Raw genomic sequence first — 22,610 nt, 5'->3', positions numbered from 1 at the left:
GAAAAAATGAAGATAAAGGGCACATCTGTGGTAAATAGTAGGTTGCACTCCATCGCTGTAACTGCGAGATTCTTACAGGTGGAAATTCACTGGGGTAGCTGCTGACTGGATACAGAAGCACTATATAATGTTTGCATCCACTCAATAAAGGTGATCTCGCTTGTTGCCTCATTGATGGGGTCCATGCCTTAATCGCTACACCTAACATACAGGACTACCCTACCGGCTCTCCTTCCTTGCCTTATCCCTCCTGAAGAGTTTATAGCTATCCATTGCAGCACTCCAGTTTTGTGAGTCATCCCGCCATGTTTCCGTGATTGCAATTAAATCATAGTTTTCCTGCTGCACAGTTGCTTCTAGCTCCTCGTGTTTGTTGTCCATGCTGTGTGCATTGGTGTAGAGGCACTTCAGCTGGGCTGTTGGCCGTGTTGCTTTCTTAGAGGAACACCCCTCAATTCCTTTGAGGTGTTTCACTGTTGTTTCCCTCTTGGCTCCTATTACCTCAGTAGCCTCTGGCTCATCTCTGTACAACTTCAACTGCGCTCTGGTGCACCCAGTACATCTCAGAGACACAGGCTGAGGGCCCTCACTTAGCACTCCGTCCCTCTAACCTTGGCGTGTCATCCCTCAGCTTGTCTTGGGCAAGCCTGATCTTGTCCCCCTCCCCCTTCAAGTCTAGTTTAAAGCTCTGTCACTGAGCCCTGCAAGCTTGTGAGCAAAGACCATATTCCCACTTTGAGAAAGGTGAATTCCATCAGACCTCAGCAGGTCTGGTGCCGTGTAGGCCATTCCATTATCAAAGAGCCCAAAATTGTGCTGATAAACACCAGCCATGGAGTCATGTGCTAGACTCCCCCATATACTGGGTGTGTCTGTTTCTTCCAGTGTTGCTGTCTGTAACTGGAAGGAGAGAGGAGAAAATAACCTGCGCTCCAGATTCCCTTACCAGTTGTCCCAAGGCCCTGAAGTCTCTTTTCATTGCCCTTGGACTACGCCTTGCAGCTTCATCACCTCCCACATGGAAGAGCAGTAATGGGTAATAGTCCGAGGGCCATACCAGGCTAAGAAGTTTCCTAGCAATGTCCTTAACCCGGGCCCCAGGGAGGCAGCAGACTTCCTTAAGAGGGGAGGGTCTGTCTGGCATATTGGACCCTCTGTTCCCCTCAGAAAGGAGTAGTCTACAACTATAACCTGTCTTTTCTTCCTCGTGGAGGTGATCTTGATATGGGGGGATAGGCCTTTCTGACCTTGGCAGCATCTCTGGTATAGGTGGACTGTTATCCACATCTGTTGACTGGCCTTCCACCTCCAGAACCTCATACCTGTTGCACAGAGACATCTGGGAAAGCGAGGTGGGCAAGGAGGGTGTTTGCCTGCTAACCTGAGCATGGACTTGCCTCCATTCACTCCTTTCCTTTGAGGTATTTCTTTCAGTCTGCTAGAGAAAGGATACAATATCCCCTTGATCTTGGTTGGTTTTTTTTCTGGTGGCTGCTCCTCTTTCTGCCTCGGGGAGGGCTCTTCTTTCTCAGCCTCCCTGATGCTCCTTAGCCTTTCTACTTCTTCTCATAGCTTTGCCACCATGCTGAGCAGATCATGCACCTGGTCACACCTCACACAGCTGTTTTCACTACTGCCATACTTTGCAAGTGAAAGGCTCTGGCACTCCCTGCAACCTGAAACCTGGGTTGGACAGCTTCATGTTTTTGTGGGAGCTCTGTCTAGATTGCTACAATCATTTTGGTGAGTGTATAAGACAGAGCTTTCTTCTGCATGGATACCATTGCTGGGCTCCTTCTGAGAGGACGGTGATCTCTGAATGAACTTGCCTCTTGGGCTGGTAGGTTTCCTATGCCCTTCCTGTTTGCCCTGCCACACCACACTGGCTGATGCACCGTGCTCTGTTTGCCTGCTCTAGTTGCAGCACTCTTGGCCGTTAGCACTCCCTAGGCTGCTTTGGCGGGGGGGGGGGGGGGGGGGGGGGCGGCAAGGGTGGGGGCGGGGGTTGTGTGTGGCATGGCACCATTTCTTTGGCAATGCCCATGCCTGGTCTCTTTGGAGAGCTGCTGGCTCCTGGTGAGTCTCTCCGCTGCCCTGGTGCTTCCCTGCCTCAGGAAAACCTGTGTGCCGAGATCAGCTGCTCCACTGTGGATCAGGCTGGCTCCAGAGCAGCTCCCCTCAGCAACTGACTTATCTTGCATTCTCTTGCTTGCTGAGAGATGCTTTCCCACTTGTGGAGACAGCATGGGGTAGAAAAAGTACTCTTGCATTTTATCGTAAGCCATTATCTCCTCTTACCCCTTTTCAAACTAGAGAAATTTACTGGATTTTGACAGTATTTCTGAACATGTGAACACTGTTTCCATTTAATCTAGAGAAAATATGGGTCTTGTGGTGGTCCTGAGTATCTAGTTCTTTATTAAGGAGGTCTCTTTATTAATATGGTCTCCAAGATTAATTTTTAGGGACTAATTTGAAAAATCAGCTGCTTCTAGGAAACTAATGAAATAGCTCCTACAATCCATTCTAGATAGTACTGGAAAACATTTCAACAAGCTAATTTTGTTACAGCTTTCTGCACAGACCTTACACAAGATGCTTCATCCCATTTATAACTGGAAATAAAGAAGTGAATGTTACAGTTGTATTTTCATGATACCTGTGATATATTTGATTAGTGTGACACTTCGGTAATAAAAATGCAGATATGCTGCTTTAAATGAGATAAGGCTAGTTAGATTCTAAAAATGGATCCGTGTCAGAAAATACCAGCAAACAGAAGGGAAATAATGATCAAAACACCACAAGTATAATCCTCTTATAAGATAAGCATCTGAAAAGTAATTATTTCTTGGTTTGTTTTGGTTTTTTTTTTCCAGTTACAGGGACTTGCCATGAGATGCTGAAGCCTTGTTTCATTGATTCAGAGAGACTGGATCTAAATGGCGCAGCATGACTTTGTTCCAGCCTGGCTTAATTTTCCTACTCCGCCATCGTCAACAAAAGTATGTTCTTTGCTGTTCTTTTGAACAGGCAGTCACATTATTAGAGAAGCATGTGCCTGGAAAAGTTGTCATCGCTGTTGTTGAATTAAGATTGCCTTTATCAGGACATTAAAATGGATTATATTTTTTTGTGCTAGAAGTAGTAAGACAGAGGCATGTGCTTAATGTTCTTGCTTCTGATTTTGCTCTGTCCTATAAATTTTACAGAAGTGTTATTCTGTCATCCAAGTGATGAAAAAAATACTTTTGAAATAGACCGTCTGAAACCACTCTTTGGTTGCTGGCAGGATGCTTGCAGCTACTGGTAGTGTGTAGTGCTTTGAAATAATTGTGCGTTCTCACTGTGGTTCTTTCATCAAGATTACTGTTACTCACTTTATACAGTGGGACAGCTTGGAAACAAGAAATAGCAATCTCTGAATCATTAGGATTTGTAAGTATTCTAGGAAGTCATGAATATGTCTGTCATAAATTTTTCTTTTTTTTTCTGGCCTAGTACTCTTTCTCAATTTGTGTGAATGCCGAAGCAGAGGCAGTACCGGTTGTCTTCATTACAGTCTTTTGAATGCAGCTATGAGAGTGACATTGCTTTTGCTTTGATGCATTTATATGTGTCTTGTTGTCTTTTATGTCCATGGAAAATGTTTAGTCTTTATAAACTTACGGAGATAGGCTTCTGCTGTTGTTAAATGCACAGTCAGCTGTCAGCATTAGTTGAGTTCCCATTGACCCATTGCTTTACTTATATATGTCTATACACATACATGCATGATTTTTTTTTAAGTCAGGTCCTTGAATGTACTTATTTGTTATATTGCTCTATTCATCTTTCTTCCACACTGATCTAGCTAGCTTCTTTGATTAGTATAGTTCGTCAGCAACTGTCAATTGCTTTTCTGGGAACATCAGGCCTGTCTGTTCCAGGATGGTTCCAGCAATGTGTTTATTTTCTTTCTACTTAATTTCTGAAATATTAAACTCTCTTGATCTGCTTTTTCCAATTTGAATACGTTTTCAGTCAGAAAAGTAATCAGAGCTTAGTGTAATATGGTGTCACAATTGCAAAGCAATCTTTCTCCACATATTTCAAGAATCTGCTGGAAAAGCTTTACCTGCATACTTAAAGTGTCAATATAGCAGGATAAAAATAAGTTCCAGCACTACCCCAGTACCAGTCAAATATATCTGGGGTGTGGATTGTACTTGTTAACTCATTCCTGAATTGTGTGAAATTTCATTGCAAGCTTATGTTGTGGATCCTGTTCTCTTCCATGAATCTTTGCCTTAAGGAGTTTGGATAGACTTTCTTTCATCTCTTCCAAAACCTGTAGTTGTATGCTTTCTCCATTCTAGTCTTTGTGCTTCATTGTTTGACATGCAGCTTATTTCCTTGTGTTACTTCCTCCCTCAATAATCAGCATTCTGTGATATAGAGCACATTTGGATATTAAACACTTGAAAAGTCTTTTTGGTCCTACCCAATGTGTAGTAATTCCTAGTTTACGGGATAAGGCTTATCCTATCGTTCCTCTACAAGATGGGTCTCAAATGTTGTGCCCCCCTTGCTCCCTGTCCCCTCTTTTTACTGCTTCCCATATCTCAACAAAGCAGCTGAAGAGAAAAGTAGATAAGAGGGATGGAGATTAAGAGGAAGAATGGGGTGAGGAAGGCAAAGTGTCTCATATTCCATGCAGAATGGAGCTAGCATGAGGCTATGGCATCAACAACATTTAGACTTGAGAAGGAAAAACTGAACTCTGTCCAGTTAGTTTTTATTTCCCCAAAGAAGTATTTTTAGGAATTGCATCTTTGAGTTTGGTTTTCCCTTCAATCCTAGGTAGCTGAGGCTTTGCTTTACATAGGTAAAGGCTAACATTAGAAAAATCTGATGCCAGGAAGCATGGGATTATGAATGAGATTTCTTGATGTGACTGATACAGATTAAAGCTTGACTAAATTCATCTCGCTTGTTGCTGATTATTTCTTCTTAAGGATAAGCTTTTATATCATCTCCCTGCCACTTATATAGCAAAGTCTACTGAGATAGCTGGGTATCCATTGCTCAGTAGCTTTATTTCACATCTGGAACCAATATTTTTGCATCAGTGTGGTATTGCAGTTGAGGAGGTGCAAATGCAAAAGTCTCATGAATAGTGAAGCCATCTTGGGATATGGACAAAATTTTTCAGAAAGGATTGCTGTAAAATGTGAAGAGGGAAGGGGACATATCAAGGCTTGATTGAAAAAAGTCTGGGAATGGCACTCCAGATTCTGAGGGATAGTGTGCTGGCAAGGACCCTTGGTCTGCCACCTCACAGGAAGTGAGGGATAGCACCTCAAATGGCACCGCAGAAGGGTTAGATAATTCAGTGAGTAGTTGCTTAGGAATTAAGACTGTACCCCCTTAGGAGCATAACAGGATCAACAGCCCAACTGAAGTGCATCTACACCAATACATGCAGCATGGGCAACAAACAAGAGGAGCTAGGAATTATTGTAAGGCAGGAGGACTATGATATAATTGCCATCATGGAAACGTGGTGAGACGACTCACATAACTCACATCCCCTTGATCTTGGTTTTTTCTTTATTTTCCGGTGGCTGCTCCTCTTTCTGTCTTAGGTACTATTTCTATAGGAATAAGTATAAGCACTGGCCTTTCTGCATACCATTGCCCCGTTACTTTGGTGATAACTATAAATATTAAGCGTTATCACTTCTAGAGGCAGACACTATCTGAAAAACATGCAGTTAACTTTCAGAAAATGAAGTTACTTAGAAGAGGCTTAGCTGAAACATTAGAAAATTGGTTCTGCTTTAGCTCAAACCAGAACACCTGCACAGCCTAACATCTGGGCAGGGAGCACCCATCTAAAGGGAGAAGGTAACTCACAAGGACCAATGAGAAACTTATTAATGCCAACATGGACCCAAGTGCAGCTGGGACTCTTCAGCAGTTGACATCATATGAAGAGCTAGTTAACCATAGGATACTATGTATAAAGTCATGATATATTTGCACCTAAAAAGGGAGAGTTGCAGGTACTGTAAAAGAAAACCTGTATCCCCTGGCTGAATATGTAAATACACACACTTATCTAGCTAAAAGATATTACATACCCCTTCTGTGTTTTATTCAACAATTAAAAAAGGCAAGATCTAATACCAAAATGAGTTTAAAAAAAAGTGAGCTAGAAGCAGCAGTTGAACTCCATTTCCTTGACAATTCTACATTGAGGAGCAATCCAAACACTATCATCACCTCACCTTTGCAAAATTATACTATGCCTGCATCTACTGCTGCTGAAGACTGTTAGTATCTTAGATGATACACTTCAAAGAAGTTGATCAATAGCCAAGAACTGAAATCCGTTAACATTTCTGCCCACTTTTGAGTAGTATTTGACCCTGGTGAAAAGAAACCATGAGTTTTACTTTGTAGCATCATAAGTAACTGCAGCTTGAAATGTACAGCCCACTTACTCATGTGAAGCAGTCTATGTCATTTACAACAAACCAAAAGGAATATAGTTACAAATCATGATCATTTAGGACTCAAGTGTGAGCAAAAACTCTTTTGGTGCCACACTCTACTATCAATTGTCTGTAAAATGAACCAAAAAAAATCTAGCAAAGCAAGCAATCATTCAGCAACTGATCTTCACAATTTAACAAAGTACATTTTGTATTGGTACCCAGGTGTAAATTTACATAAGTCAGCCCATATGCAAACAGAGTAACATTTGGGAAGAATGATAAAAACATTTATCAACTTCTAAGAAAGAGATTTTTTATAAAAAATGATACGAAATGGCCAGGCCAAAAGAGTGATGATAAATGGAGTTAAATTCAGCTGGAGGCCAGTCAACAGTGGTGTTTCCCAGGGCTCAGTGCTGAGTCCAGTTCTGCTCAATATCTTTATCAACGACCTGGGTGAGGGGATCAAGTGCACCCTTATCAAGTTTGCAGATGACACTAAACTGGGAGGAAGTGTTGATCTGCTGGAGGGTAGGGAGGCTCTACAGAGGGATCTGAGCAGGCTGGATCAATGGGCTGAGGCCAACGGGATGAGGTTCAACAAGGCCAAATGCCAAGCCCTGCCCTTGGGACATAACAACCCCGTGCAGCACTACAGGTTTGGGGAAGAGTGGCTGGAAAGCTGCCTGGCAGAGAAAGACCTAGGGGTATTAGAATCATATAATCATAGAATGACCAGGTTGGAAGAGACCCACTGGATCATCGAGTCCAACCATTCCTATCAAACACTAAAAAATGCCCCTTAGCACCTTGTCCACCCGTGCCTTAAACACCTCCAGGGAAGATGAATCAACCACCTCCCTGGGCAGCCTGTTCCAGTGCCCAATGACCCTTTCTGTGAAGAATTTTTTCCTAATGTCCAGCCTAAATCTCCCCTGGCGGAGCTTGAGGCCATTCCCTCTCGTCCTGTCCCCTGTCACTTGGGAGAAGAAGCCAGCACCCTCCTCTCTACAACCTCCTTTCAGGTAGTTATAGAGAGCAATGAGGTCTCCCCTCAGCCTCCTCTTCTCCAGGCTAAACAACCCCAGCTCTCTCAGCCATTCCTCATAAGGCCTGTTCTCCAGACCCTTCACCAGCTTTGTTGCTCTTCTCTGGACTCGCTCCAGAGCCTCAACATCCTTCTTGTGGTGAGGGGCCCAGAAATGAACACAGTATTCGAGGAGCGGTCTCACCAGTGCCGAGTACAGAGGGAGAATAACCTCCCTGGACCTGCTGGCCATGCCATTTCTGATACAAGCCAAGATGCCATTGGCCTTCTTGGCCCCCTGGGCACACTGCTGGCTCATGTTCAGTCGGCTGTCAACCAACACCCCCAGGTCTTTCTCCTCCCGGCAGCTTTCTAGACAGACTTCTCCTAGTCTGTAGCACTGCATAGGGTTGTTGTGCCCCAAGTGCAGGACCCAGCATTTGGCCTTGTTAAACCTCATGCCTTTGGACTCTGCCCAGCGGTCCAGCCTGTTCAGATCCCTTTGCAGAGCCTCCCTACCCTCCAGCAGATCGACACTTCCACCCAGCTTAGTGTCATCCGCAAACTTGCTAAGGGTGCACTCAATGCCTTCATCCAGGTCATTGATAAAGACATTGAACAGGGCTGGACCCAGCACTGAGCCCTGGGGAACCCCACTTGTCACTGGCCTCCAGCTGGATTTAACGCCATTTACCACCACTCTCTGGGCCCGGCCATCCAACCAGTTTTCCACCCAGGAGAGTGTGCGCCTGTCCAGCCCAGAGGCTGACAGTTTCTCAAGCAGAATGCTGTGAGAAACTGTGTCAAAGGCTTTACTGAAGTCCAGGAAGACCACATCCACAGCCTTTCCCTCATCCAGTAGGCGAGTCACTTTGTCATAGAAGGCCATCAGGTTAGTCTGGCAAGACCTGCCTTTTGTGAACCCGTGTTGACTGGGCCTGATCACCCGGTTCTCTTGCATGTGCTTCATGATAGCACTCAAGATCACCTGCTCCATGACTTTCCCTGGCACTGAGGTCAGACTGACAGGCCTGTAGTTTCCTGGGTCCTCCCTGCGACCCTTCTTGTAGATGGGCACAACATCAGCCAGCCTCCAGTCCAGTGGGACTTCCCCAGTCTTCCAGGACTGTTGGAAGATGATGGAAAGGGGTTTGGCCAGCACATCCGCCAGCTCCTTCAATACCCTTGGGTGAATCCCATCCGGCCCCATAGACTTGTGGGTGTCTAGTCGGGCTAGCAAGGCTCTGACCAACTCCTCTTGGATCATGGGAGCCTCATTTTGCTCCTCTAGTTCCTGGGTTTGTACACAGACGGAATGACTTTCTTTACAATTAAAGACTGAGGCAAAGGAGGCATTAAGTACCTCAGCCTTTTCCTCATCCCCTGTCACTGTTCCTTCTGCGTCCAATAGGGACTGTATGGTCTCCCTAGTCCTCCTTTTATTATTTATATATTTATAGAAGGATTTTTGTTATCTTTCACAGACTTTGCCAATCTGATTTCTAGTTGAGCCTTAGCCATTCTGATTTTTTCTCTACGCCTCTACACAGTCTCACTTCCCTCCTGTAGTCCACCCAAGAGGCCTGTCCCCTCTTCCAGAGCCCATAAACATTTCTCTTCTTCCTGATATCACTCAAGATCTCTCTATTCAACCAAGCTGGTTTTCTCCCCTGCCGGCTTTTTTTTCCGGAACATGGGCATGGCTTTCTCCTGAGCTGCTAGGATTTCCTTTTTGAAGAGCTCCCAGCCCTCATGGGCTCCCTTGCCCTTAAGTACTGTCTCCCATGAGACTTTGCCAACCAGCCTTCTGAACAGACTAAAGTCTGCCCTCTGGAAATTTAATGCTACTGTCCTACTAACCACCCTCTTCACTTCACCTAGAACAGAAAACCCTATCATCTCATGATCACTTAGTCCTAGGCGTCCACCTACTGCCACATCCCCCACAAGACCTCCACTGTTCACAAACAGCAGGTCTAGGAGGGCACCTTCCCTTGTCGGTTCATTCACCAACTGTGCAAGGAAGTTGTCTTCCACGCACTCCAGGAACCTCCTGGACTGCTTCCTTTCTGCTGTATTGTACTTCCAGCAGATATCAGGAAGATTGAAGTCTCCCACAAGAATGAGAGGCATTGATCTAGAGATTAACCCCAGCTGTTTATAGAAGAGCTCATCAGCTGCTTCTCCTTGGCTGGGTGGTCTGTAGCAGACTCCCATCACAAAATCTACCTTCTGGTGGGCTCCTCTGATTTTAACCCACAGGCCCTCAATCTCCTCATCGCCACAATCCATATCAACAGTGTCCAAGTCCTCCCTTACAAAGAGGACTACCCCACCTCCTCTCCTACCCTTCCTGTCCCGCCTGAAGAGTTTGTACCCCACCATAGCTGCACTCCAGTTATATGAGTCATCCCACCACGTTTCCGTGATGGCAACGACATCATAGGCTCCTTGCCCTAGGACAGCTTCCAGCTCTTCCTTCTTATTCCCCATGCTGTGTGCATTGGTGTAAATGCACTTCAGCTGAGCTGCCGAGCCTTCAGCCCTCATAGAGGGAACAGAGTTCGTTCCCAATTGCCTGGTAACTGGAGTAGCTAACACCAGAGTGCCTGCATCTCCCTTAGCACCCCGAGGTGTGTTCTCCCCCACTTTCTGTGTGGTGAGGTACTGGTGGTCCTCACCAGCACATCCTCTCTGAATCACCATTGCCCCACGTCCAGGCTCGTTCCTGTCTAGCCTGGGCTCAACCCCCTCCCCCTTCACATCTAGTTTAAAGCTCGATTTATGAGCTTAGCTAGGTTTCTAGCAAGGGCTTTAGTCCCCCTAGGAGACACACGTGTCCCATCCGTAGCAAGAAAGCCTGGGGGTGCGTGAGCCACCCCATGATCAAAGAAGCCAAAGCCCCTCTCCTCACACCAGGCTCGGAGCCTGGCATTAATCGAATTCTTCTTCCTGACTTCCTGCTTCTCTCTATTTAGCCTTGGGATGGAGCAGAATACTATTTGTGCCCCAGAGCCCTCCATCATTTTCCCAATGGCCCTGAAGTCATTCTTGATGGCTTTGGTCTTTTTGTTTACTAGACCATTGTTGCCAGTTTGGACTACTATCAGAGGATAGTAGTCTGTCTCGTGGACCAGGAAAGGAAGTTTTCTAGCTACCTCCTTCCCTGATGCCCCCGGTAAGCAGCAGACCTGTCTGTGGAGCGGGTCCGGTCTGCAAATGGGTCCCTCCGTTCCTTTTAGGAGGGAGTCCCCTACAACAATCACCCTCCTCTTCTTCTTGATGGAGGATGTTTTTATCTTTTTCTGAGGATGGTGCGGCCTAGGGAAGGATTCTAGGCTGTGGGAGCCATCATCCTCATCCTCAGGGTTGGATTCCACCTGCAGCACTTCATATTTGTTCACCAGGGGGATCTGGGGTTTTGTTGTATGGTTGAGGGGAGCAGGCTTCCTTTCTCTGGCAGGAACTTGCTGCCATTCCCCATCTCTTGTAACCCCAACCTTGCAATTTGCAGGTGGATGGTGTTTGGACACACCAGCTCCAGCAGCCCACTGAGTTAGTGAGAGGGCACTGCTCCACTGGTCTATCTCCCTCTCACACTCCCTGATGGTCCTCAGCCTCTTTACCTCCTCCCTTAACTCCTCCACCATGTGAAGGAGTTCCCCTACACGAGCGCAGCTTTCACAAGTGGAGCCAGTACCAGAGGCACGAGCTGGTGTGGGAGGGGGCACTGCCTGCAGCCCAGGGTCTGGGTAGCTGCATGCACCCACTGAGGCTCTGTCTGGGTGGCAGCATCCACCCTGCCTGCTGCAGCACACAGAGCAGCTTTAATCTTCTGCTGGGTGGCCACCATGGTCCTCGGTGTCTTCTGTCTAGTCTCTAGGTCCTCTCTGCACCCTGCCCACTCAAACTACCCCACTCCTCTTGGCAGTGCTCCCAGGGGGACTGTTTAAATCTCCCGCGGTATCCGCCGGGACCGCCCCCTCCTGTCAGGCACCGCGTGGGACCAGCGTGTGGGGGCTGTCAGGACCCCCCGCCCCCGCCTGGGTTTTTCTGGGATTTTCCCGGCTCAGGGAAGCTCCCACCGCCTCAAAAAGTCCACCCCACCACAGAACTCACCGTCCTGCTGCCGGGTGCTGCCGAAGAAGCAGTGTTAATGGCTTCTCCGCGTTTAAATCTCCCGCGGTATCGACTGAACATGAGCCATCAGTGTGCCCGGGTGTCCAAAAAAGCCAATAGCATCTTGGCTTGTATCAGAAACAGCATAGCCAGCAGGACCAGGGAAGTGATTGTGCCCCTGTACTTGGCATTGGTGAGGTCACACCTCAAATCCTGTGTTCAGTTTTGGGCCCCTCATTACAAGAAGGACATTGAGGTCCTGGAGCGTGTCCAGAGAAGAGAAACGAAGCTGGTGAAGGGGCTGGAGAACAAGTCTTAAGAGGAGCGGCTGAGGGAACTGGAGTTTAGGGGAAAGGAGGCTGCGGGGAGACCTTATCACTGTCTACAACTGCCTGAAAAACACTTAAAGTGCTTTACTGCCATCTTCTGGGCTTTGTTGGTAATGATACGGAAGAAAGGTAATTCACAACTGAAATTCTGAATTTCAGCATCTGTGTGCTTTAATGAGAGAACAACATGCATGTTTGTCACAGTGTATGTATATTGTGGCTCTTAAGCATGAGTGTCACATTAATGATTCAACTCAACAAGGAACAGTAAACAACGAGAGAAAAAGTTGATAAGGGAAATAGTGTCTCAGGAGATAGGAACAGTCAGGGCAGAACAGCCATGCATGAGTTTACCCACTCAGATGATGAAGAGGAAATACACGATCCTCATGACATTCCAACATGCTCTCAAAGCAATCATTGTCTTTCAATGAGAACTTGCAAAGATGAAGCACTGTCAGAGGTCAACCTATGACAGTCACGTAGAACACAATGTAATAATGCATGGTTTAGTGTTTGTTAGGAATGGTTGGACTCGATGATCCGGTGGGTCTCTTCCAACCTGGTTATTCTATGATTCTATGATTATTCCAACCAGAGAAATAAAAATGGACTTACTATTTGCCTGTGGAAAGACTGACTATGCCCTTTCCAAATGAAGGCATATGGTTCCATAAGTAGGTGTCTTGGACATTTACTGTCAGCTTCTGGAGACAGGTTATCTATGCCATCCCTTATTCCTAAAAAGGAGACTGCAACATTATAACTACCACACAGTACTGTAAAATTCAGTAAATAAAATGAAGGAAAAATACCTTACACAATTTATCTTTTATTTAAGCCTCATCATATGTTCTCCTTGACATTTCAGTTAATATATTTTTCTGATTTTAGAAATTTTATAAATATTAGAATTTAATTGAATATCGCTGCTGCCAAGTTTTGCTGGTCGCTTGATATCATAGTCATAGAATGGTTTGGGTTGGAAGGGACCTTAAAGATCATCCAGTTTCAACCCCCCCTGCCATGGTCAGGGACACCTCCCACTGGATCAGGCTGTTCAAAGCCTCATTCCACCTGGCCTTGAACACCTCCAGGGATGGGGCATCCATGACTTCTCTGGGCAACCTGTTCCAGTGCCTCCCTACCCTCACAGGAAAACGTTTCTTCCTAAGATCCCATTTAAATCTCCCTTCTTTCAGCTTAAATCCCTTACCACATGTCCTATCCCTGCACTCCCTGATAAAGACCCCCTCCCCAGCTTTCCTGTAGTCCCTTTCAGTACTGGAAGCTGTTATAAGGTCTCCCCAGAGCCTTGTCTTCTCCACACTGAACAAGCCCAACTCTTGCAGCCTGTCCTCCTATGGGAGGTGCTCCAGCCCTTGGATCATCTTTGTGGCCTCCTCTGGACTTGCTCTAACAGATCCATGTCCTTCCTGTGCTGAGGACTTCAGAACTGAACACAGGGCTCCAGGTGAGGCCTCACGAGAGCAGAGAGGGGCAGCATCACCTCCCTCAACCTGCTGATCACATATTTGACTGGTGGTGGGTTGTGCATAGAGTTGCCTGAGAGTGCAGGCAAGGGAATACCATTTGGAGCATTCGATATAGACTTAAGATCAATATATGATTCATTTAGACTGACAAGCAACACCCAAATGTTGTGGGAGACTTGGAAAACTTATGGAATGAATCCACAGCAACAGAGCTCAGAATGGATTATTCGAGCCAGGGTAGCCAATTTATCAGGCAATTTACAGTGTGTCAAAGAGGATATATATACCAGACACCTTCACAATGGCACGTCAATAACAGTGGGGGAAAATAGCACGGAAATATGTGAAGTTTTTCCTTGGTGGCCTCCCAGTGAGGAGTTTACACCACTTATACATCTGTTCACCGTACAGACTAACTTGACCTGGTGTTTTCATTTTCCACGTACATTGGGAAAGGATTGTAGCTGACCAGGTAGGAGTCATCGGTACAGTTATAATGTGTCAGCTGATTGTGTCTGGTCATTATATTCTTGGGCAGGGTTACAACCACAACAAGGACATCATCCTTTTGACCCTCTCAACCCTAAACCAATGGGGGTTAATGTATTGAATCCATTGTTTGCTTGTCAGACTGTTCTAAACTGTTCCAATTTTGGGAACTACCTTAAACCCATATGGAAAACAAGTGCATTAGTCACTGTGTTCCGACAAGCTTGTTTATGTTATAACTATACCATACCATTACCCAAGAAGCTGGATAACTTGTCCCTATGTAACATGACTTTAGGTCCTGCAGGAATGAATAAAAATGTATTTGAGTGGAATAATCTGACAGATATGTGTAAGATCCCTCAGAAGCCTTTTATGACAAATCCAGATGGGACCATCCATCGACGATCCACTGGAACAGATGAATCTAATTGTGACACAGCTCTTTTCCCAAGCCCAAAGGGCACATTGTGGGTTTGTTCTGATGGAAATCTGTAGTCCCACATAAACCCCAATGAGCACTCTGGACTCCGTTGCGGAGTTTGGCTCCCAACACTGAGTCCCTCTAGAATGTTATCGCATCTACCATCACCCCTGTCAAAAAGACACAAACAAGAGGTAGGATTCTCTTATTTGGATTCATGAGCAATGCCCAATTATTACTCATTTGGACAGAAAATTTCTTTGGCCTTTAGATCAATCTTTATGCCAGGGAGTTTGGCCCGGGTGCATCAGTTTGCCATTGAGAACATCACTTGGCAGGTGTCACTATTAAGTAACTGGTCACAGGTAACCTTTGGGGCCATGAACTGTCAAATACAGGCTGTTTCTAAAATGGCTTTACAAAACCGATTAGCATTAGTTATGATTTTGTTAAAGGAAAAGGGTGTATGTGGTTTATTGAATTATTCTATTGATGAGTGTTGCATTGCTATACCAAATGTATCATCCACAGTGGAAGAAGCTCAAAAGGCTTTAGCAACTATTGGAGCCCAGACTAGTGAATTGTTCCTGAGAACACAACCTGGAACCGATGGCCCTATTGGATGGGTTGTGGGGTTGTTACAAAAATTTGGAACAAAGACTCAGAGGTGGTCCTCAAAACAATCAAAAGTACTAATAAGATTTGTATGAGTTTTTGTGACGGAAGCATCCTGATATACAACCCGGGAGTTCTATGGATTCCTACACATGGGTGGAGGTTGCACTACAATCCATTGTCCCCCCCATCATCGGAACCACCGACAAAAGGTAAAGAAGATTGGGCCGATTGGCACCCCAGATATTATCACTCCAGAACGAACTATAAATAACGAGAGAAGCAAGCACAAATCAGAGCTCCCTCTCAGCTGGCCTGAGACTCCCCCCACCGACATTGTCCACAACCCACGGACACCACGTCAGAGCATTTGCAGAAACTTCACTCTCAGCAGCTTCGAGGAAACATCTAAGGACTCCAGCACCGAACTCCATACAGGTCATATAGTCTTTTTCAACCCTTATAGAACACTAATATTGGCCTAGAAGTAAGCTTATAATCTTGACTTAGAATTGTAACATTATAGTTAATAAACTAAATGTTTAAATACATTTCTGTGTACCTCGGTGTGTGACACACAGTCCTCCGGGACAAGGGAGCAGAACAGAGCTGGCAAATATTTAAGGATGCTTTCCATAAAGCACAAGAGCGCTCAGTCCCCAGATGTAGGGAATCGGGCAGGGAAGGGAAGAGACCAGCATGGCTGAGCTGAGACCTGCTGGTCAAACTCAAGAACAAGAGGGAACTGCCCAGGCAGTGCAAGCAGGGGCAGGGAACCTGGGAAGAGTCTAGGGACACTATCCGGTTGTATAGGGATGAAGTCAGGAAGGCCATGGCACAGCTGGAGCTGAACTTGGCAAAGGAAGTGAAGACCAATAAGAAGGGCTTCTACAGGTATGTCAGTCAGAAAAAGAAGCTCAAAGAGAATGTAGCCCAATGACAGTTGAAAATGGTGATCTCGTATCAACAGACAAGGAGAAGGCTGAGGTACTCAACAATTTTTTGCCTCAATCTTCACTGACAACTGCTCTCCTCACCCCTCCTGGGTCAATGGAGAACAAGATGGGGACCAGAGGGGTAAAGCCCCTCCACTGTAGGGGAGGATCAGGTTCATGACCACCTGAGGAACCTGAACATATATAAGTCTATGGGACTTGATAAGCTGCATCCCAGTGTCCCAAGGGACACTCTCCACAATATTTCAAACGTCATGGCAATCAGGATAAGTCCCTGGTGACTGGAAGAAGGGCAACATTGTGCCCATTTTTAAAAATGGTAGAAAAGACAACCCTGGGAACTACTGACCTGTCAGCCTCACCTCTGTGCCTGGGAAGATCACAGAACAGACCCTCCTAAAAGCTCTGCTAAAGCACATGGAGGACAGGGAGGTGGATCAGTGGCAGCCAGCATGGCTTCACCAGGGGCAAGTCGTGTATGACCAACCTAGTGGCTTTCTATGATGGGGTAACCGCAGCAGTGGACACGAGAAAACCAATGGATGTAATCTATCTGGACTTCTGTAAAGCCTTTGACACAGTCCCCCACAACACCCTTCTCTCTAAACTGGAGAGATATGGATTTGATGGGTGTACTGTTCGGTGGATAAGAAACTGGTTGGATGGTTGTATTCAGAGAGTAGTGGTCAACGGCTCGATGTCCAGATGGAGATCTGTGACAAGTGGTGTCCCTCAAGGGTCCGTACATCCTCAGCAAGTTTGTAGATGACACCAAGCTGAGTGGTGCAGTTGCCACAGCGGAAGGATGGGATGTCATCCAGAGGGATCTGGACAAGCTGGAGAAGTGGGCCTGTGCAAACTTCATGAGGTTCAACCAGGCCAAGTGCAAGGTTCTACACCTGGGTCAGGGCAATCCCCGATTTCAGTACAGGATGGGGGATGATGGGATTGAGAGCTGCCCTGCAGAGAAGGACTTGGGGGTGCTGGTTGACGAGAAGCTCAACATGAGCCGGCAATGTGTGCTCGCAGCCCAGAAGGCCAACCGTATCCTATGTTGCATCAAAAGAAGCATGGCCAGCAGGTCGAGGGAGGTGATTCTGCTCATCTATTTCTCTCCTGTGAGATCTCATCTGGAGTATTGTGTCCAGTTCTGAGATCCTTAACATAAGAAGGATACAGAACTGTTGAAAGAGGTCCAGAGGAGGGCTATAAGGATGATTAGAAGACTGGAGTACCTCCCATACGAGGACAGGCTGAGAAAGTTGGGGTCATTCAGCCTGGAGAAGAAAAGGCTCTGAGGAGACCTTATAGCGACCTTCCAGTACCTGAAGGGGGCCTACAAGAAAGCTGGGGAGGGACTGTGCACAAGGACTTGTAGTGATAGGACTAGGGGCAATGGGTATAAATTGGAGAGGGGCAGATTTAGACTAGACATAAGGAAGAATTTCTTCACTGAGAGTGGTGAGGCACTGGAACAGGTTGCTCAGGGAAGTTATGGATGCCCCATCCCTGGAGGTGTTCAAGGCCAGGTTGCATGGGGCCTTGGGCAGCCTGATTTAATGGTGCGTGTCCCTGGCCATGGCTGGGGGATTGGAACTAGATGATGTTTAAGGTCCCTTCCAGCCCAAACTATTCTATGATTCGATGATCCTGCTGAACTATTACGATTATCTTCACCATTTTCAGCTTGTAGTTGGGGAATTATTGGCAGGGCATCTTGAGATGCTGACATTGCCATAGCAATAGCTAAAGCTTCCTCTTCTTCAGCTTCCATCTTTTCCTTGCATTTCTGATTATGATTTACATCATCTTTGTAGGTATCATAATTTTCTGCCTGCTCAGGAGAAAGAACTGCATCTTCGGACTTGAATGTAATTGTGCCATCACTCATTGGCATTGAGCTCTTGAGTAAGTCCTCAATACTGGAATCAACCTCTGCATTAACATCCAATTGACATTTCTCATCTACTGGTGCAAACACTGTCTCTTCTCTTGGTATAACTGCACTGCACTACTATTGCCATTACACTGCAAAATACCATTAAGGCCAAGTGTCATAGTGTTTTTTGAGGTTTCTTCCTGTTTGTTTACATCATTTGGAATGGATTGTAAGGGCTTTGGCCCATGTATGTGACTGGATGGCAATGGCCTGGTTTGGGTAAAAAGTGGAGAAAGTTTCTCTGGTTCTTTATTTTCAGAACAGTTTCTCTGAAACCAAATATAAATTTTCTGCTGTGTTTGAGGAGAAGGTGAAGGGATTTTGCAGGTAACAGATCTCTGAGGTCTGAGTTTAGAGACATCTGTTATGGTGCTGCCTAGTATAGACGGGTTTGAAGGAGACAGAAGCATTAGGAACAGTGACTGAGAATGACTGGATGAGGGAGAAGAGTTCAAACACTGACTGGAGAGTTTTCCTTTTGTTTGAATGGCTGGCTTTGGTTGCTCAGTGGTTACTGATGAAACGTGAAGCCCCACAGTAAGGCTAGTCAGTGTCTCAGAAGTACCCTCTGGACGGGCACTCAGTTTTTATCACTTAAACTTTTTTCTCTTTTCCTTGATAACTGGACAGTATTGTTAGGTCTATTACTTTCTGTAGCTTCCATAGAGTTAGCATCTGGTACAGGTAGCTGCAAGAAGCCTTCATGTTGACATTCCCCACAGTGCATTTCTTCCGTGCCTAACTGGATGGCATCTGCAATTTCCATTTAATCTGCTATTGCCATCAGACATCGATGCATCCTTGTGTAATGAATTGAGCTTGTCACACTCAACATTTCTAACAGCTTTACAAAAACATGAGGCACTCTTGCCACCATTCTTGCTGCACTCAAAAATACTCTCTGCAATAGTTTTCCAACCACTGAGTGGGAATTGTCAATTAACTGCAAGGTGAAATTTAAGAGGGAGAGAAGTTTCTTATACCTGAAAGTTAAAAAGAGAAAAAGGAAAAAGAGAAAAGAGGAAAAGATAAAAGAGAAAAAAAAGAAAAGAGGAAAAAAGAAAAAAGAAAAAAAAAGAGAAGAGGAGAGAAAAAGTCTTATAAATTGATATGCTCTAGTTAACTAGTGTTGAGAAAGCCATTTAAAAATAATTCGCTGTCAGTTCTGCAGTAGAAAAGAGACTTTATGCTACAGTGATGCTTCAGAATTGTTTCACAGGTCAGAATTTAAAAAAGCAACCATTTACAGGCACATTCTTCATATAAATATACACTATTTGTTTACAGGAATTAAACCAATCAATTTTTGAAGAAATCGCCAACACCACATTTAACTACAAAGAGTAATAGTCACATAGTGTAAGTACGTACCTGTCTAATACAGTATCAGCCTGTAAAACACCTCCACAGACAACGTGGGGATAAAATTCACCATGAAATTCCAACAGAAGTCTGTCTATTAGACAAAATCACCCTAGTAGTGTTTGCCAGTTGCTTGACTTGGTTTGGGTTCCAAGAATACAGTTTAAGACATAATCAACACCACTGGTACCAACATATCCTATAAAAAAAGTCAATAAAATAGGGATTAGATATGTTCACAATCTAAATTCTGATCTAAATAAAGATCAGAATAATATCATACAGAAATACACAATGTGTGCCCAAATTAACACCACCCTCTTCCCCACCACCCTCTGCCAAGAGCAGCACTCTTCTCTTTGCCATGCTGGCAAACACAGGATAAATCCTGTATTACATTCAACACACTTCAGTATATTTGCTTGTAATTATAATACAATTTTATATGAAGAGCTATTATTACCAGATTTAAGTATTTCTCTCCCAACTGCCAGCTCTCCCGCTTGGCCTTTACACACCTCCAATAGTGTCAAGACTGAAAGTTGACTTGTTCAACTAAGAACTTAAAAAAACCCAAACAACTTTTAGCAGATGCTTTCAAGAAAAACCATTTTAATCATAACATTTCAATAACTCTTAGCCTGGATATGTGCTTGGAAAAATATTTCACATCACTTTATTGCAATACACTTTTATAATCCTCTATCTGTAAGCTACCGATAGTTTTTACTTTTTACAAGGACACTTGCAGAAACATAATGTCTATCAGTAATAAAGAAAAAATCCAAGTAGAAATATGCTTCCCCATTTCTCAAATTCTTTGAGACTTTCAGGCAATATTCTCTTTATTAAAATAAATTAATTCAACTACACATTAGGATCTCATTCTCTTGCAGAAACAGGCCAAATCCAGGAATCCAGCACCACAAGGAACAGTTTTACAAGGTCCAATGCAAAAGAAATGAGACTAACGCTATAGCTCAGGAACCAAGAGTGGGAGATGAGAGACAGAGATGGATATAGAACATGTCGCAGTGAGGCAAGGCTCAGCTTGATCGCTTCACTCAGTACAAGTGGATGCATGTTCAAATATCAATGTTTTCTTACCCTTGGTTGGAAAATGTCAGTGTGCAAGAGTGAACAGCAAGTTCACATCAAGACAACGTTCCAGCCTACAACACTTTGTCAATGTCACTGTGTTTGAGCACCCACCCTATTCACCAAACCTGACTCCCTGCAATTTCTACCTCTTCCCAAAGATCGAGTCAGTACTCAAAGGAACCCATTTTTTTATCGGAAGAAGATATGAAAGCAAAACTGACGGAGATCCTCAACAACCTTTCAGAAAATGAACGGAAACAGATTTGAACGTTGGCAGCATTGTATGCAGCCATGTGTCAACTCAGAAGGGAACTATTTTGAAGGTGATCGTAGTTGATTTTCCTAATTTGTTAAATAAAGAGTTACAGGATCAATCTCATTTTTTATGTGTTGGACCATGTATATTATATGTACAAAATTTGATGATTGTTAATTGCTGAAGGGTATTTTCTGACTGCTTAAATGAGACCCATGAGACCAAAGCAATATCAACTGAGATGAGGAGGATGGTTGATGACTGCACCAAACACATCTTACTTTACTTTAAGGGGGAAAAAAAGGCCTTATGCAAGCAAAGCATCATTTAAAATCCAGACGTGCTGGAGAACATTAAAAAGGTGCCTTCAAAACCTACATCTTTAAAGACAGAAGTTGGTTGGTAGCAACTATACTGTTACAAAAACATTTATACGTATGATCCACACATTTTATTTCACTATCACCTATAAATGGTCTCCTAGTTCCATATAAAATAGCAACAAGTGAAGCTTTGAGACTTTTCAGTAACAATCCAAAATGAATTTGAAGTTTACAAGACACCATACCTGTTTGCATCTGCACATTTAACTAATATTGTCTCTACAGCTGGCTTGAGAAGTTGCTGTAGTCTATTCCTCTCTGCTGAAGTATGACAAGGAGTATATACCACCATGGCTCTTAAGGTTTTCTAAGAGAAAGAAAAAAACAATACATGAAAAGAAATTAGCTATATATTTATTTTGTTAAGAGTTGTAAATAGCTCTATATAAATAGCATTCAAAATATCAGTGAAATGTCTAAAGGATAAACAGCTTACTATGTATTCACTGTTAGAATTAGTTATGTATTCTTTGAGATTGGAAAGAATTTGGTCATACAAGTACTGTTAAAACTTAGCACCGTAGCAAGCATTTCCTTTTATTTGACCAGTGAAATCATGCCATTTCACTTTTGCTAAGGATTTTTTTCAACTCACTTTAAGATGACGGTTAAAAAAGTCGACTCATTAGTGGTGCTCAACCACAATTTTTAGGATTCTCCTCCCTTTCAAAAATGAAGTCACTTGGAAGTTAGAGGAATACGAGTAAACAGCTACTTACTAAAGCAGCAACATACACTCTGTAGGCAGGGTCAGCACAGACCATAGACAGCACACTGCAGCAGGATTCTACCACATCTCCTGAGATACTGGTCTGAGATGACCCACCAAATGCTCCCAAAGCTCCAGCACTTGTGCTGTTTCCATTGCTACTTCCAGAATTTCCAGTGCTGTAAACATTAGCCAGCAATAGAACACCACTAACATAATGGAAAAGGCATCTAAGTGCTATCTCTCATATACTCCAGCTTTGGGAAAACAAGAAGCCAACTAACTCCATTTCAAATACCTGCCAAGGAAAAAGCAACATTGCGGGAGTCGAATTGAATAATACTGCAACTTAAGTAGTTAAGAAGAAGAGCAATCAAAAAGAGCAAAGAAATGTTTTTCGTGAAAGGTCATCTTAAGAAACCTGACAACAAAAATGTGCCAGAAGGTAATATCTTAAAAAAAGATTCTGTGATAGAAATGAAACATCATAAATAATAAGCCATCGGTTCACAATAGCCTCTGCCAAGAGAAGATGGAGAATGGCTATGAATGGTTTCATTCACTCTGAATTTTAATTATTCAGTATGGAGTTAGTTTCTTCTCTGGGCAACCTGTGCCAGTGCCTCACCACTCTCATTGTGAAGAATTTCTTCCTAATGTCTAGTCTAAATCTTCCCCCTTCCAATTTAAAGCCACTGGTAGCGCCCACAGGATAGTCCTTGAGGACCGAAGGGCTGCAACAATCAGAAAGTTTAGCTGCCTTCAAAGAACAGAAACCCATCACACTGCAGTTCAGCTAGTCCCTAGGGCAGTTAAGGGCCCCTTGGGAAGCGGACTTAGTGCACTGTTAATTGGATGATCATCTGTCACAAAGCAAGGATTGTTTGTTTTACTGGGACTGATTGATGCCGATTTTACGAGAA

At 44.4% G+C, this 22,610-nt stretch overlaps 1 pseudogene; it reads right to left on the bottom strand.

Moving 5' to 3' along the window:
• Window positions 1–22,006, bottom strand: part of LOC138733772 (mitogen-activated protein kinase kinase kinase 1-like) — a 29,996-nt pseudogene extending 7,990 nt beyond the window's left edge.
• Window positions 22,007–22,610: the final 604 nt, after the last annotated feature.

This window comes from Phaenicophaeus curvirostris, assembly GCF_032191515.1.
Source record: "Phaenicophaeus curvirostris isolate KB17595 chromosome W unlocalized genomic scaffold, BPBGC_Pcur_1.0 scaffold_34, whole genome shotgun sequence".
Taxonomy (NCBI): domain Eukaryota; kingdom Metazoa; phylum Chordata; class Aves; order Cuculiformes; family Cuculidae; genus Phaenicophaeus; species Phaenicophaeus curvirostris.
Note: the sequence above shows the minus strand (reverse complement) of the source record. Positions and strands in the feature narration are given on the sequence as shown.